General features: G+C 44.6%; 1 pseudogene; it reads left to right on the top strand.

Moving 5' to 3' along the window:
* LOC147916178 (cilia- and flagella-associated protein 337-like) overlaps positions 1-14,632 on the top strand; it is a 134,848-nt pseudogene that overhangs the window by 19,968 nt on the left and 100,248 nt on the right.

Genomic DNA, 14,632 nt, shown 5'->3' with positions numbered 1-14,632 from the left:
TGTTTTAAATGGATAAATTATTAGATCTTACCAATATCCCAGATCTTTTTAACCAAAGCTGTCTAACGACCTATATTTTTAGATGCCTGCCTGCCTGCCTACTCGGTCATCTACTCATTCTCTTATCCTCTCATTCATTCACTCACTCACTCATTCATTCATTCAATAAATACTTACTGGTGCAATATTAGTAAGTATTTACTAAGGCTTTGTCTTAGCCCCTGTGGCACGCAAAGTTGGTCAAGACGTGGTCTCTGCCCTTGGGGGCGTCAGAGCTGCCCTAGAATTAAGCATGGGTGCTATGGGAGCATCTAAAGCAGACCAGGGAGTCAGGAAGATCTCCTGGAGGCAATGAACCTTGGGCTGAGTTTTGAGGGATGAAGAGAATTGCTCCATAAAGAAGAGAAAGGCGAAGCCTTCCAGGCAGAGGGGAACAGCATTTGCAGCACCACAGAGGCAAGAGCCAGCATGATGGCTCTTACACACATCCAGGGGCATGTGTGCGAAGGAGTTGGGGACAAGGACAGACATCAGATTACTTCCAGCTGTTTGTACTAAGCTAGATTTTATCCAGTACATCACTGAGGAACCATTTCTTTCTTCACTTACTTATCAGACAGTTATCGATTTTCGACTACGTGCCCACACTGTCTTAGGATCTTTATATATTTTATTTCATCATTATCCAGAATATCAGAATAGCCCCATTCAGAAGGCATTCTTATTCCTGTTTCACAGCTGAAAAGACAGAGGTTTAGAGAATCTGAGTAACTTTCCTGAAGCCCCTCAGCTACAAAGGAACAGATTTGGGATTAAACTCTAGTCTGATACTAACGCTCAATATAGCAGTTAGGATTAGGTTCACCTTCAGGGTGACAGAAAACTCTAAACCATCAAGGCTGAAGCGAGACAGAAGTTTTTCTCTTGCTCATGAAAAGAGTCAGGGAGTCAAGAGGCTTCACGAAATCATTGGGACCAGATTCCTCCCACTTTGCTGCTCTCCCACCTTCAGCATGTGGATTCCTCCTCATGGCTCAAGATGGCTGCTCAGACTCCAGTCTGCATGTTCTCCAGTCTGCATGTTCTCTGGAGCTCAGACTCCAGTCAACATGTTCTCATTCCGGGCAGCGGAAAGGGACAAGTGGCAATGAAGGTTCACTCCTTCCTTTTAAGGACAATTCCCAGAAGCTGCCCATGATATTTTCAACCTTTTAGTCAGAAATTAATCGTGTCTTACCTAGCTGCAAAGGAGGCAGGTAACTGTGGTCTTTTTTCTGAGGAAGCATGTATCCAGTTAAAAGTTGAGTATTCTATTAGTAAAGAAGAATGGCTAAGAGGAACAACTAACACCCCCATGTTCTTTCCATTATTTTAGGGTTCCATATTCTAGTACCTTCTAAGAACTGGGAAGTATCTTCTTTGCTCTTTCTAAGAAATGTTGACTTAGTCAAAGTTCAGTGTCAAACGGGGGGGAAGGTAAAGAATAACATGGAGGAAGAGCACAAAGTTAGGGTGAGTATTTCAGACATGGGCAGCATCTGGAGGAATAGGGGTCTCCGTCCCAAATCTCACCAAGCCCTGTGGTTTCCTTGGGGAGCAGAGAAGGTGACTCCCTATTTTCTTATTTCCGTATCTTTGCAGGTGCCGTTCCCTTTGCCTAGAATGTTCTCCCACTTTTTGCCTGAGTAATGACTCTCTCTGGATCCTGATTTTTCTTCATGTTTCCAGAATTTAGCACCATGCCTGGCACATACAGGTGCCCAATAAATGTTGTTGAATGAATGAATGACTTTAAGGTAGTGCAGCCATCATGGACTCAAAGGAGTCTCCCTAACTTTGCTGGAAATAATTAGATGCTCCTCCTTTTAACCTGAGAGTGGTCTGCAGTTACCTGTAAACTAGAATTTATTGTTTCGCATTACATTGCTGGTTTGCTTCTCTGTGAGCCCAATAGACTGTGAATGCCACAAGGGCAAGTAACACGTCTTTCAGCTCGGAAGCCTCAGCCTCTGGCACAGGGCTTGGCATACCGTTGGTGCTCAACCTGTGTTTCTTCAGTGAATGATCCATGTGTGGAGGAAGTAGTCCAGTGTCCCTCAGCATCCCACATAATCATGCTGAGAAGGCAGTGCCTGGGACAGAGGTTGTTCCTGCAGAGACACATCTCCCCCTCAGCTCTGGGCTGGATGGAGGAAGCTGGGTCTCTCTGGGCAGAGCCACAGTGCAGCAAGGCCAGGGAGAGCCCCCTGATGGCCATGCCCTGCCCGAGGGCCTACTCCCACCATGTCTCATGACGCTGCATGGTCCTTGCCTGATACCACCTTGTCCGGAGCTCCAAGGTGCCCAGGCTTACCCATAGCTCTCCCAGGCTCTGCTCCACAGTGACAGGGCTGGTCTGGGTGGGCAGCCTGAGCCAAAGCTATGATTGCTCTCATCCTAGCTTTTCTGTTTCCTGTTCCATCTCTGGTCCTAGGCTCTTCTTGAGGCCATCCGTCTGAGTGTTTTGATTTATTTGGACAATCATCCCAAAAATATTTGTTACATATTATGTGCATGGTATTGTCTAGTTGCCATGGTGAACTCTGTGCTATCAGTCACACCTAGGAGTGTGAGATGTCTCCATCTGAGCATGACTTAGAAGGAACTGGTGCTGAGCTTGGGGTCTTTCTTCTACATCTCTTCACTGGCACTGGGTATCTACTCACCAAGGGGCAATGCCCTGGTATCTTGGAGACCAGGCATCATCTCATTTTCTCCATTTTGCTGTCATTACTGCACCAAAGCAAACACCCCTGCGACTTAGAAAAGTCAACATCTCATTTCCCCAAATAGACGTATAACCTGACCATTTCTGTTGAAGCTGCTTTTCTCTATATTCCTGAAATTGTAGAATCTTAGAGTTTGAAATGACCTTAGTGGTAACTTAGTATATTACCCCTTCATTGCTCACATTCTCTTCTCTGCTAAGCCAGGAGCCAGCATACGCCTGAAAGTCTTTAGCTAAAGGGAACCAATACCTTATAAGGCGGCCCATTTTAAGTTTGGAGAGCTCTGATCTTAGAAATTTTTTTCCCTTTATGAGTTGAAATTGGTTTTTCTTGACATTCTACCCATCAGCCCAATTTCTTTTCCTTTGAGCCACTGTAGGGGTTTTCCATTGCACCATAACAAATTACCACAAACTTAGTAGCTTAAAACAATCCACATTTATTACCTCATGGTTTTTGTGAGTTAGGAATCCAGTCATGGCCTAGCTGGATTCTCTGCTTCAGTCTGTGTCATGAAGGTACATCAACATAGTGACTATGGTAGGGGTCTCATCTTAAAGCTTGACTGAGGAAGGATCCACTTCCAAGTACACGCAGTTGTTGCCAGGCCTCAGTTCCTTGCTGGCTGTTGGCCAGAGGCTGCCCTCAGTTCCTGGCCATGTGGGCCTCTCTGTAAGGCAACTCACAATATGGCAGCTGGCTGCATCAAAGCCAGCAAGGGAGAGAGGCTGCTGGCAAGACAGGAGTTATGATCTCATGTAATCTAATCATAGACGTGACATCCCCTCAAGGTTAAGGTATTCTATTGGTTACAAGCAAGCTACTCACAGGGAGGAGATTACATAGTCCATGAATACCAAGAGGCAGGGATCACTGGGTCCATCTTATAATCTGGCAGCTACAGCCACACAGAAGAAATCTACTCTCTCTCCTACAGAATAATCCTTCTAATACTTGAAAATAATTTTCATGACTTGCATGTCTTTTTGTCTTGGGCTACATCCAAGTGAGTACCCTCACCATCCCAGCCATTGTCCTCAGAACTTGCTTTGATGTTTATCTCAAAGTGGGGCTCCTAAACTATGTCCATATTTTGGCTGGAACTGACCGGGTTGGAGTGGGACCTCCTGGGAGCACAAGAACTGAGAGACACACAGCTTGTCCTGCTAATTAGGGCTTGATTTCAAAAATAGAAGTTTAGGAGTTCAAGTCTCTCACTGGGGAAGAGTTTTGGTGTCAGTGCACTGAATTCTGATTAACAGTCCTATTAATGTTTTAGAGCAAACATTCCAGAGATCTTTGAGTATTATGAATTTTTTAATATGAAATACATGAACTATAAAAATGAAGATTTTCCCCTCCTTCTGTACCCCCTCCCCAACAATCTAGCTAATAGTTTAATCTTATGACATCTATAAACAAATTTATTTTTTTCCACTCTAGAGTATTAAACAAATAGAACAACTTTTCATGAAAATAGATTATGAAGCAGTGGGCAGAATTCAGTGGGTAAGTTGGATTATGTTTTGTGAATCAAATTTGAAGTTAGTAAGGAAATGTATGAAATGTTTGGTTCTGAGTCTGTTTCTTTCTGGGGTACCTTTTTCTCCTCAGTACTTTTGCCAATTGAAGTAGAACCAGGGGGACATGCATGTTCTCAATTTTCAAATTCTTTAATGTCAGGTTACATTTGAAGTAGTTTAGCTAGGGATTTCAGTAGCTAAGGCATGTTCCATGAAGGGTATCCTAAAACCAGAGAATGAAGGCTGCATCCGCCACCTTACCCAAAAGCAAAAGCGAAACACCAGTGAGCAAGCGACACCTGATGATAATCAAATCAGCTACACATGTGAAGTGTTAACTCAGGGACAGTCACAGACTAAATTCTCCACAAATGTTGTCATCATCATCATCATTATTAATATTCCTCAATTTGGGTTGTATAATAATGAGGGCCTGAGACATCTGCTTTTAACATTCTGTGCCATTGTGTCTGTCAGTGTCCTCCTATTGTTTAAGATAAATTAAGTTCTAAAATGACAAGTTGAGCAGTAAGACACCTGTATTGGGACAATTCCCCAACCAAATCAAATACAAGTGCTTTCATTGTCATCTGATTAGAAAAGGAGCTGTCAGGATTCCAGGGAAGGGAAGGGAGGATTCTAGTGAGGTGGGGCTTTGGGGGAAGTGGAGAGAAAATGGAGATATTCCCAGGCCCACGGCAGCCTCACCCCTTCCCTCTGACCACAGCTTTACTCTCCCAGGTCCACTGCTGAGATTCTAAATGAGGCATAGATCCTGTGGTAGGAACTGTGGAGTCAGACCAGTGGGGACTCAAGTCTCTGGCCAGCCATTTACTAGTTGTTTGAGCCTAGGCAAATTAATTAACATTTCTAAGCTTGAGTTTCCCAATCTGTAAAATGAGGAGAACAATCGGACCTATCGTATACAATTATTGCAAGAATTGAGATGAAGGTCCACATTGCGCGGAATATGGTGTGCTCTCAATCATCATCATCATCTTTAGAGAGAGAGACTGGGAGGGCAAGGGAGCCCAGCTACAGGGTGACAGACTTCCAGCCCCCAGCAGAACGGGCACACCCCACTTATTAGCCCTGATTGTTTGGTATCCAAGTTCATACTAATGAACTTGTTCTTACTAATAATTATGTTGTGTCCAAGAAAGGACTTATCCATGCCCTGATGTTACAGAGAATTTTTGAAAGCCAGAAAGACAGTAGATGTTTAATGAATTTTCCTTTATTCTCCAGGATGGCTTCTGCACATATCTGCAGCTAGATTATTCAGAGCAAGCTGACACTTTGGCCCGACAGAAAGAGATTTCCTTCCAGCTGCCTGCTGTGCTGCAGGGGCTGTCATACGGGGGTCCCGTGCTGCGCGTTCTCTCTATGCCTGACGACACCTTAATCATGATCAGAGAAGATGGAGCGATTTATTTCCAGTCCCTGCAGCTGAAGTTGAAAAAAAGAAAGCGGGTTTTTGTATGTGATTTTCATTTGATAAGGATGCTGAGTGCTCCAGTTTGATTTTATTTGCTATTTTAAACTGCTCCTCAAGTGGCATGATTACAGAAATTGTGTCCTTGAATATAATATATTCATGTTGGATTTTGCTAGTCTGTGGAATGCAAGTAGAATATGATCTCTATGTGTAGAACGAGATAATGCTTCATTTTGCTTCTAAAATCAGATGAAGTGATGAATTACATGTGATTCCATCGTGTAATTTATCATATGTCTTAATGAATGACAAATGGGAAAGAATTTTTCACTTTTTTCCCTGTTAATGGTTATTTCAGTTTAGGTAGCCATGCTAGGGTTTCTCTTCAGAGAACTTACTGATGAACAGAATCAGAAATTCAGAAGGCAACAAGCATGTGGGAGGTATACTTAGGATAGGAATAATGATACGTGACCCCATTCCAGAATGTATTCTATCTTTAAAGTCATTCTTTTATTATCTCATTCGACAAAGAGTTGGGCCCCTGTCATTGCCCAAGCTTGGTGCTGGGGATACAGACACCCATCTCTCCCATTAGGAAACTTCCCACCTACACCAGAAGCTACTGCTATCCTAAACCTTCAGGCTGCCGAATAAGCCCTCCCTAAGAGAGGGAGGCTCTGCAAATCCATGTGGCAGGTTCTCTGTACTTGAAGCGAAAGTCAACTAAAGAAAACTCGATCATGTTAAGCATGCCTATTATAGACAAGAATGGCTTGAGACAACTGAAATTGTCTTATCATTACAAGGGCATATTTTTGTTCATTTCCACCCTTCACCCCTTAGGACAAGCCCATCAGTCGGAAGCCCAGGTGGGTGACGGGTGTCGTCAGCATGCCACAGTACAACAAACTCATCATAGGGACCGGGTGAGTCCTGCAGCTCTTCAACCCAGAAGTGACCAATCGTTGTGTTATGAAATTCATTTCCATGTGTGAGTTTACATGCACACATATGCGTTTGTGGTATGAGGATAGAGTTATGAAGCTCTTTTAGTAGAGCTCGTATATCAGTTAAAACTTCTGTGCAAACTTATCCCTCTGTTCGGCTTATTGCAGCTATGTTGTCATTGCTCAGACACAGATGGAGGCCCTCTTTTGGAATACTTCCAGAGTGGAGGTATGGGCCAGAAGAGAAAAAAATCAGTCTTGTTACCTTTTAGGAGACTTTATCTTAGATTCAAAATAATATTCCTATTTTATTATCCACCAAAATTAAAATAAAATCCACAGGAAAAAGATTATGCTCACTGCTGAAGAGCCTCAGAAGAATGGATCTCAGGCTGGGAAGGAAGATCCTGAAGGTCTTGGTCAGTGGCATCATAATGAAAATGAATGTGCAGCATCCTGGTGCCACTTGATTAACCTCAGCAGTGGGCCAGGGCAAAGAGGGTGTGGCTGGGTGGGAAGGAAATTTGAAAAGTTCAAATCAAGGTTGAAGCAAAAGCAAGTTCAACAGTGGGGGAGGGGAGGTCATGGCTGAGGAATTAGGCTGTTTAGGGGTGGACTCTGGGGGCGTGGCTAAGGGAAGGGGTGGAGCTTGAAGGGGATTCCCACAGCCCTGCCCACTGGGTCTCCCCCTTGACTCCTCCCAAGCCCAGACCTAAGGGTTTTCTCCTCTCCAACCGGTCTCCAGCAGCCCCTGGTTCCTAGGCTTCAGCCACTTTAGTGAACAAACAGTTAATGCAACCTCAGATCATCCAGGCTATTAAATAAAACTAAATTTAATGCTGTTTAATTATTAAAATATAAGTATTAATATATTATTTTAATAATATATGTATTATTATATTAATATATACCAATATAATTAATATTAACTCTTAAAAAGCAACAAATTTGTGTTTATATATTCAGCTCGGTTTGATTTTTAAAAATATGCTCAGTAACTTTATCATGTCTTTTACACACAGAAGTTCAGAGACTGAAACAGTAACTTAGAGACTCTCTGAGATGACACATCAGGAGATGAGGCAAGGCACCTGACAGCTGGAGGCAGGAACCACTCTTGAGCAGCATGGCAGGTGGAAAGGAAGTGGGGAAAAAGACATTCGACATTTGAGGGAAAAGCGAGGCTCTGGGATTTAGAGCGTGACCTTGTGTGCTCCAGGTGAGCAGGTGGAAGCAGGAAGTTGTTTTTCTTACACTCACGAACTTGTTCTTCTCTCAGTCAGCTCCAAGGTAGACAAGCTAACACAGGAGGGAAGGGGTCAAGGGTGCAGGTTAGGAAGGTGGGAAATTAGAGGAGCACTGAGTTTACCCCTTGGTGTGTAGAAAGAGTCCTCAGCCCTCCACTTTGCAGATCTAATCATCTTCGTTCTCAGCAGCAACAGCAGCTCACAGTTTTGAGCACTTCCCAAGTCCCAGCCAACCCCTTCCTCACACGTCCTCTCATTTAATCCTTGTAGCTCTGCTGGGAGACAGGAATGTTATGATCCCCATTTTACAGATGAGGGAACTGAGTGGTGAGCTGGGATCTGATGCCCCAACTGCTGGCATCCAGAGCCCATGTTGGTGAAAACTGTGCCAGCCTCCTGATGGAGAGGGATGGACCCCTGGTTTAGAACCAGGCAGAAGAGATGTCCCCAAATGGTGGCACTGGGGAGGGAGACCTCAAGCTCAGCTATGGGGAGTGCTCCGTAGGGCAGGCGTTTCAGTGGTCAGGTGTCTCTGTTATGAGGAATCCATGGAATATACAAAATGTACTACAAAAGTGAAGTGGGGAGTTTAAAGGTTTAAAGTTTACTCCAGGTGTGCTTGATCTCTGAACAGAAATCGTGAACTCCAGCTGTATGAACTCTCTAACTTGGAGCCTTGCAGTCAGATCGGCAGTCTGGAAGCTGTCCCTCTGAAACTGGACTACTGGTAAGAGCATCTCCCAGGCCAGGCCTCGTGTGGGTGCCTCTCACCGGAGCCCCAGAATCTCCCCCTCCCGCCGCCTTGGGAAGTTATGTTCAATTGTGTTCAGTCAGTAAGTGTTGGGGCTTCCGTGTGGCCTGTCATAACCACGTCACATGTCGCAGTAGTCCCCAGAAAGGAGGGACCTTCCTGCGTCTATCGAGGAAAGGGAAGCCCAGAGAGATGACATAATTCTTAGTCATGCAATTATGAATTAGTCTGTGTGTTAAATGTGGCTGGATTAATTTTCCTGACACTTAACTCTGACCATGTTACTCTGCTTTTTAGTGGTTGCCAATTCCCTCTCCAATGATGTCCACACCCTTCGGATGACATCTAAGCCCTCTGCCTCTCCAGCCTTTGTCCCCATGGAGCCTTCAGGCCACTCAAGCAACAACCTAACTAAAGAGACCCCTCAACTCAGGCCAGACGCTGTCACCCACACTGCTCCCGATGCTGTTCCTTCCCCAGCCCTCCATCCACAGTGTGTGTTCGGCACCTACTGCGCAACCCATGTTTGTGGACAGGGGACACAGGTAAATTAAGACATGGTTCCCAGCGGCTCTCACAGTCTCACAGAGCAGGTGGTTCCTGCTGAAACACTACCATTCTCTACTGCCCAAATGTTATCTCCGTGGATTCCCCTGACCCTCCTTCATTCCCAGAAGCCAGCATCCCCCCGGAGCTTCCCGGCCTTTGGCTGTGGCGGTCCTACGCCAGACACTGGGGCACAGTCCTGAGAAGTTCGCGGGCAGCACCAGCGCCTCAGTCTTTGCTGTGTGCTCTCTGGCACCTACGCACCCGTTGGCACGTTGTAGGCTCTCCAGAAATGTTTGTTGAATGACCAGGTCAGAAATCTCTTATGTAAGTGGGCGAGCGGAGGACCCGGTTTTATTTTACCTTTTCCTTCCTCTCTTCCTTTTTCTTGCTGCTCAACAATTTCAGTAAAATATATCTTTCATTCAGTTCTCTTCTATCAATCATTTTGTATATTGAGAAATATAGAGAAAAGTTGATGGTATCAACCGAGGAAAAATCACCTCAATTTAAACAGCAGATATTTATTTGAGCAATTAGAATCGCAGTTCAGGAGACACAGATTCGGGCAGAAACCCAAAATGTGTTCTCATTACAGGCGAGGGGCTTAGGGTTTTTTGGGAAAAAGGGAGGATGAGGTGAGTTGTATTAAAGAAAGATCACTGGTGCTGATGAGGTAAGGCTAGGTTTGTACGTCATTGATTGGCTTGAGATTCAGTCACCAGGCAAAGTCCAGTTTTATCAGTCCTTACAAATGGGATATTCTTTTTGTAAAAAATTATTTTATTGAGGTCATATTGGCTTATAACATTGTGTAAATTTCAGGTGTACATTATTATATATCAGTTTCTGTATAGACTGCATCGTGTTCACCACCAATATTCTGGTTTTTATCTGTCATCATACGTATGTGCCCCTTTACCCCTTTCGCGCTCCCCCCATCCCCTTCCCTTCTGGTAACCACCAATCTGTTCTCCTTATCTATGTGTTTGTTTATATTCCACATGTGAGTGAAATCATATAGTTTTTGTCTTTCTCTGTCTGACTTATTTCCCTTAGCATAAAACCCTCAAGGTCCATCCATGTTGTTGCAAGTGACATGATTTTGTCTTTTTTATGGCTGAGTAGTATTCCATTGTGTGTGTGTGTGTGTGTGTGTGTGTGTATGTATACACACACACACACACCTCATCTTCTTTATCCACTCATCCATTGATGGGCACTTGGGTTGCTTCCACATCTTGGATATTGTGAATAATGCTGCGATGAACATAGGGGTGCATAAATCTTTTTGAATTATTGATTTTATGCTCTTTGGATAAATACACAGTAGCAGAATAGCTGGATCGTATGGTATTCCTATTTCAATTTTCTGAGAAATCTCCATACTGTTTTCCATAGTGACTGTACCAGTTTGCATTCCCACCAGCAGTGTATAAGGGTTTCCTTTTCTCCACGTTCTCTCTAACACTTGTTATTTCTTGTCTTGATAATTATAGCCATTCTGATGGGTGTGAGGTGGTATCTCATTGTAGTTTTGATTTGCATTTCCCAAATATTAACAATGTTGAACATCTTTTCATGTGCCTGTTGGCCACCTACAAACAGGATATTCTTGTCCTTAGTAACTTTTTGGAATGTTGACAGTTTGGTCCAGTTTGGAGGATAAAGGAAACAAGACGTACAAGTCAATTCCTCTGAAATGGCTGCTCCAGCTCTATTTTAATTTGGCTCCACTCATGTCATCTTTCACAATGGATGTAGAAGGAAGTGACTGAAAAGCAAACTTGTCAGCAAGTGGGTTCTCATAGAACAAAGCAAGGCAGAGACAACCAGACTTGCTCCGTTCTTCCCCACTGCCCCTCTCGCACAAGGCAGAGCCATCCCTCTGGTGCCGTCGCAGCCCGCCCAATGGACAGCTCCTCCCCAGCACTATCAGAAGCCCCACTCCTTTCCCCCTGGTGGCGTCCACCCACCCTCCGCAAAGAGGGCCTGGGGTGGCGCCAGAACCTTTCCCTGCACTAAGGGGGCCCAGGCGCCCAGCATGGTGCAGTGAGGGCAGTGCTTTATTGAGTCGTAGGGGGGTTGCTTGCCTTTTACTCAAGACACCTTGGACAGTTTCCTGAAAATGATAGATTGTGTTATCACTGCTTTCAAGAAAGGCCACTGTGAGGGGCCGGCCCGGTGCCGTAGCAGTTAAGTTGGCGTGCTCTGCTTCGGTGGCCCGGAGTTCACAGGCCTGGATTCCAGGCGCAGACCTATGGACCACTTGCCAAGCCATGCTGTGGCGGCGTCCCATATAAAGTAGAGGAAGATGGGCACGGATGTTAGCCCAGGGCCAATCTTCCTCAGCAAAAAGAGGAAGGTTGGCAACAGATGTTAGTTCAGGGCTAATCTTCCTCAAAAAAAAAAAGAAAGAAAAAGGCCACTGTGATGAGAAAAGAAAGAAGACACCTCTGGGAGAACTCACACATGCCCCAGCTGGGCTCCTCTGGGGGCAGCTGGGACTCCGGGGAAGGCAGGACATTTTAGCGGACTCAGATCTCAGCCTCTTAACTCATCTCTGGGGACCTGGGCAAGTCATGTCTTCATCCTCAACCTCAGGTGAGTCCTCTGGAAAACGGAGATGATAAGACTTGCCTCAGGAGCTGAGTGAAGTTGAGATGGCCTGCCCTAGATAAAGGCCCCAACACAGCGCCCACAAAGCAGGGGCCACACACCACATTCCCTTCCTCTTCTAATCCTGACATGCTGTGAGGCGCACAAACAATGCTTGGTGGTTCTCAGGGCTTCTGTCCCCTCACTATGGCCTCAGAGCTCTTCCTCCCCCTCCCATTCTGCTCTTTCCTTGAGTCTCCAGCACCAGCCTCTCTGGCCTCATTCTGCTCCTCAGACTCACTCAGCAGTTTCCTATTTCAGGGCCTTTGCACATGCTGTTCCCTCTGCCTGAAACACCACACCCACCTCCATTCCACCTTTTCCTTCAAATCTCAATTTAAATCTCACCTCCTCTGACAGTCCTTTCTTAATGGCCTTATCTAATTATGTCCCCACGGACTCTGTTCATTTTCTTTATTGCACATATCACCAGCTATGAGTTTAGATGGTGAATTCTTTGTCTATGGGCTGTCACTGGGCTGGGAGGGCAGGAACCACATCTGCTTTGATCCCCACTGTAAGCCTAGCACCTACCACAGGGCATGGCACATAACAGCTCTTCAATACTTTTTAAAGAAATGAATAAACAATCAAAAACTTGAACTCTGATGTCAAATCTCACTAGGATTCCCGGAAGGTTGTCTCAACTCTTTGTGCCTCAGTTTCCTGGTCTGTAAAATTGGTAAATAAAAGCAGTACCCACCTTGTTGGGTTGTTGGGAGGATTTCATGAGATAATACTTGTCCAGTACTTGCCTGCCACAAAGAAAGGGCTTTATAAATGCTGGTTTCCCTTATTATCATGATTAGATGAACTCTTGACAGGGGAGAGCTGGATGGAGAGCACCCCAAATTAATAAAAGTTCTAGGGACACTGTGGTCCCAGGAAGTCAAGAAGACCTTTTTCTGCCCCACTACCCCTCGGGCTTGGAGCCGTGTGGGGGTGGGGGGTGGCGGGGAGAGCCCCCTTTGCTCTGGGCTAGGGATGCAGGGATTGAATGCACATGACACCTAGCCACAGAATGGTGAATGTGAATGTTAGTCTGCTTGGGCTGCCATAACAAAATTCCACAAACTGGTGGCTTAAACAACAGAAATTTACTTTCTCACAGTTCTGGAGGCTGGGATGGCCAAGATCAAGGTGCGGCCCGTTCTGTTTCTGATAAGGTCTCTCTTCTTGGCTCGCAGATGGCCACCTTCTCGCTTTTTACTCACATGGCCTTTTCTTGGTGGGTAGGCATGGAGAAGGAGAGAGCTCTCTGGTGTCTGTTCTTATAAGGACACTAATCCTATCCTGAGAACCTCACCCTTATGACCTCATCTAACACTAATTACCTCCCAAAGGCCCCGTAGCTAAATACCATCACATTTGGGTTAGGGTTTCTAGCATATGAATTTTGGGGGAACACAAACATACAATCCAATAGTGAATATTTACTGACTTCGGTCATACACTCTAACCATGTCACCCCTCCCTTACTGAGGGGTTCATCTGGGATGGAGCCAATAGGATTGGCCGTGCACCACTCCCATCAACCAATGGGACTGTTTGTTGATGATGTCATTCTCTGAGAGCCCCTCCTCTGTTGGAGGGCTGTCCTAAGAGACTAGGAGTAAGGTTCAGGATGCTTCTCTGCTTCTCTGATGTGGAGACTAGTTTTCTGTTTCTTTCATTCACCTTCTGATGTTTAGCTTCCAGACACACCCAACAGAAAACCAACTTGAAATAGCACTTATAACCCATTATAACCTCCACAGACTGGGCATGGGTGTGTGGGAGGGGGATGGGAAGTCACTATGTCACCCTAAAACATCACTTAAGGATTGCTGGCTTGGTTCCTTACGGATTTCTAGCTAAGCAGCCAGAACATAAACTTTGCATTTTGTCTCCATTTCATCTTATTCCCTCTCACACCCAGACTTAATCACTTAGAGCAATATTAGAACCAACATGGTATTTATCATAATATCCTGGGAGAGCAGGGTTCTGGTAAGTACAATGATAGCTAGTTACGGAGACTGAATGCTCCAGGGAGCATTAATCACAGTGTCTGAGTGCATTGTGGGGGCACATTGTAAACTAATTGCTATGTGCGGAGCTCACTCTATCATTACCTTCAATATACAATTTCGCATACAATACGATTTCTATTTTGTTGCTTCACACCACTGTAGACACACTCTAAGGTACGCCTCAGCCTTAAAAATTTTAGATATAAAAATAAAACAGGAGGGCAAGAGAAGTATTTTTGATGAGTGATAAATGCATCTGCCCAATAGATCCCTTGGATAGTAGAAGACATTCAATAGCTATTTTTTAACTAAGCAAATACATACAAAATAAGTATTTTTTATCTCATCCTGATCTACTGCTAATTTATCTGCTAACCTAGGGCAATACATTGCCCTCTTTGAACATGAAATAAATTAACAACAGAAGAAGAAGAAAACACTTTACTAAGAGATATGACATCAACCTACCCTAGAGGATTTCTTGGAAGAAAAACTTAAGTTTTTAGAGCCTTTGTTAAAACAATATGTCAGTAAAAGACCAAATAGAGATTGGGTTTACTTCCTAAATTAGAGACATTCCTGTTCTGTTATGTGTAAAAAGGATGTTTTTATCTTGAATAGTACTTCTCCATGAAATGAGCTCTAAAATATAGATTCGAAAAACACTGCTTTCTCATAATGTTTGTACCCCAGAGGGGGAGGTAGACAAACCAACCAACTTTTGCAAGCTGAGAATTAA

The sequence above is a fragment of the Ceratotherium simum genome, chromosome 10 (genome assembly GCF_057802395.1).
Source record: "Ceratotherium simum simum isolate JZ-2026a chromosome 10, ASM5780239v1, whole genome shotgun sequence".
Lineage (NCBI taxonomy): Eukaryota > Metazoa > Chordata > Mammalia > Perissodactyla > Rhinocerotidae > Ceratotherium > Ceratotherium simum.
Note: the sequence above shows the minus strand (reverse complement) of the source record. Positions and strands in the feature narration are given on the sequence as shown.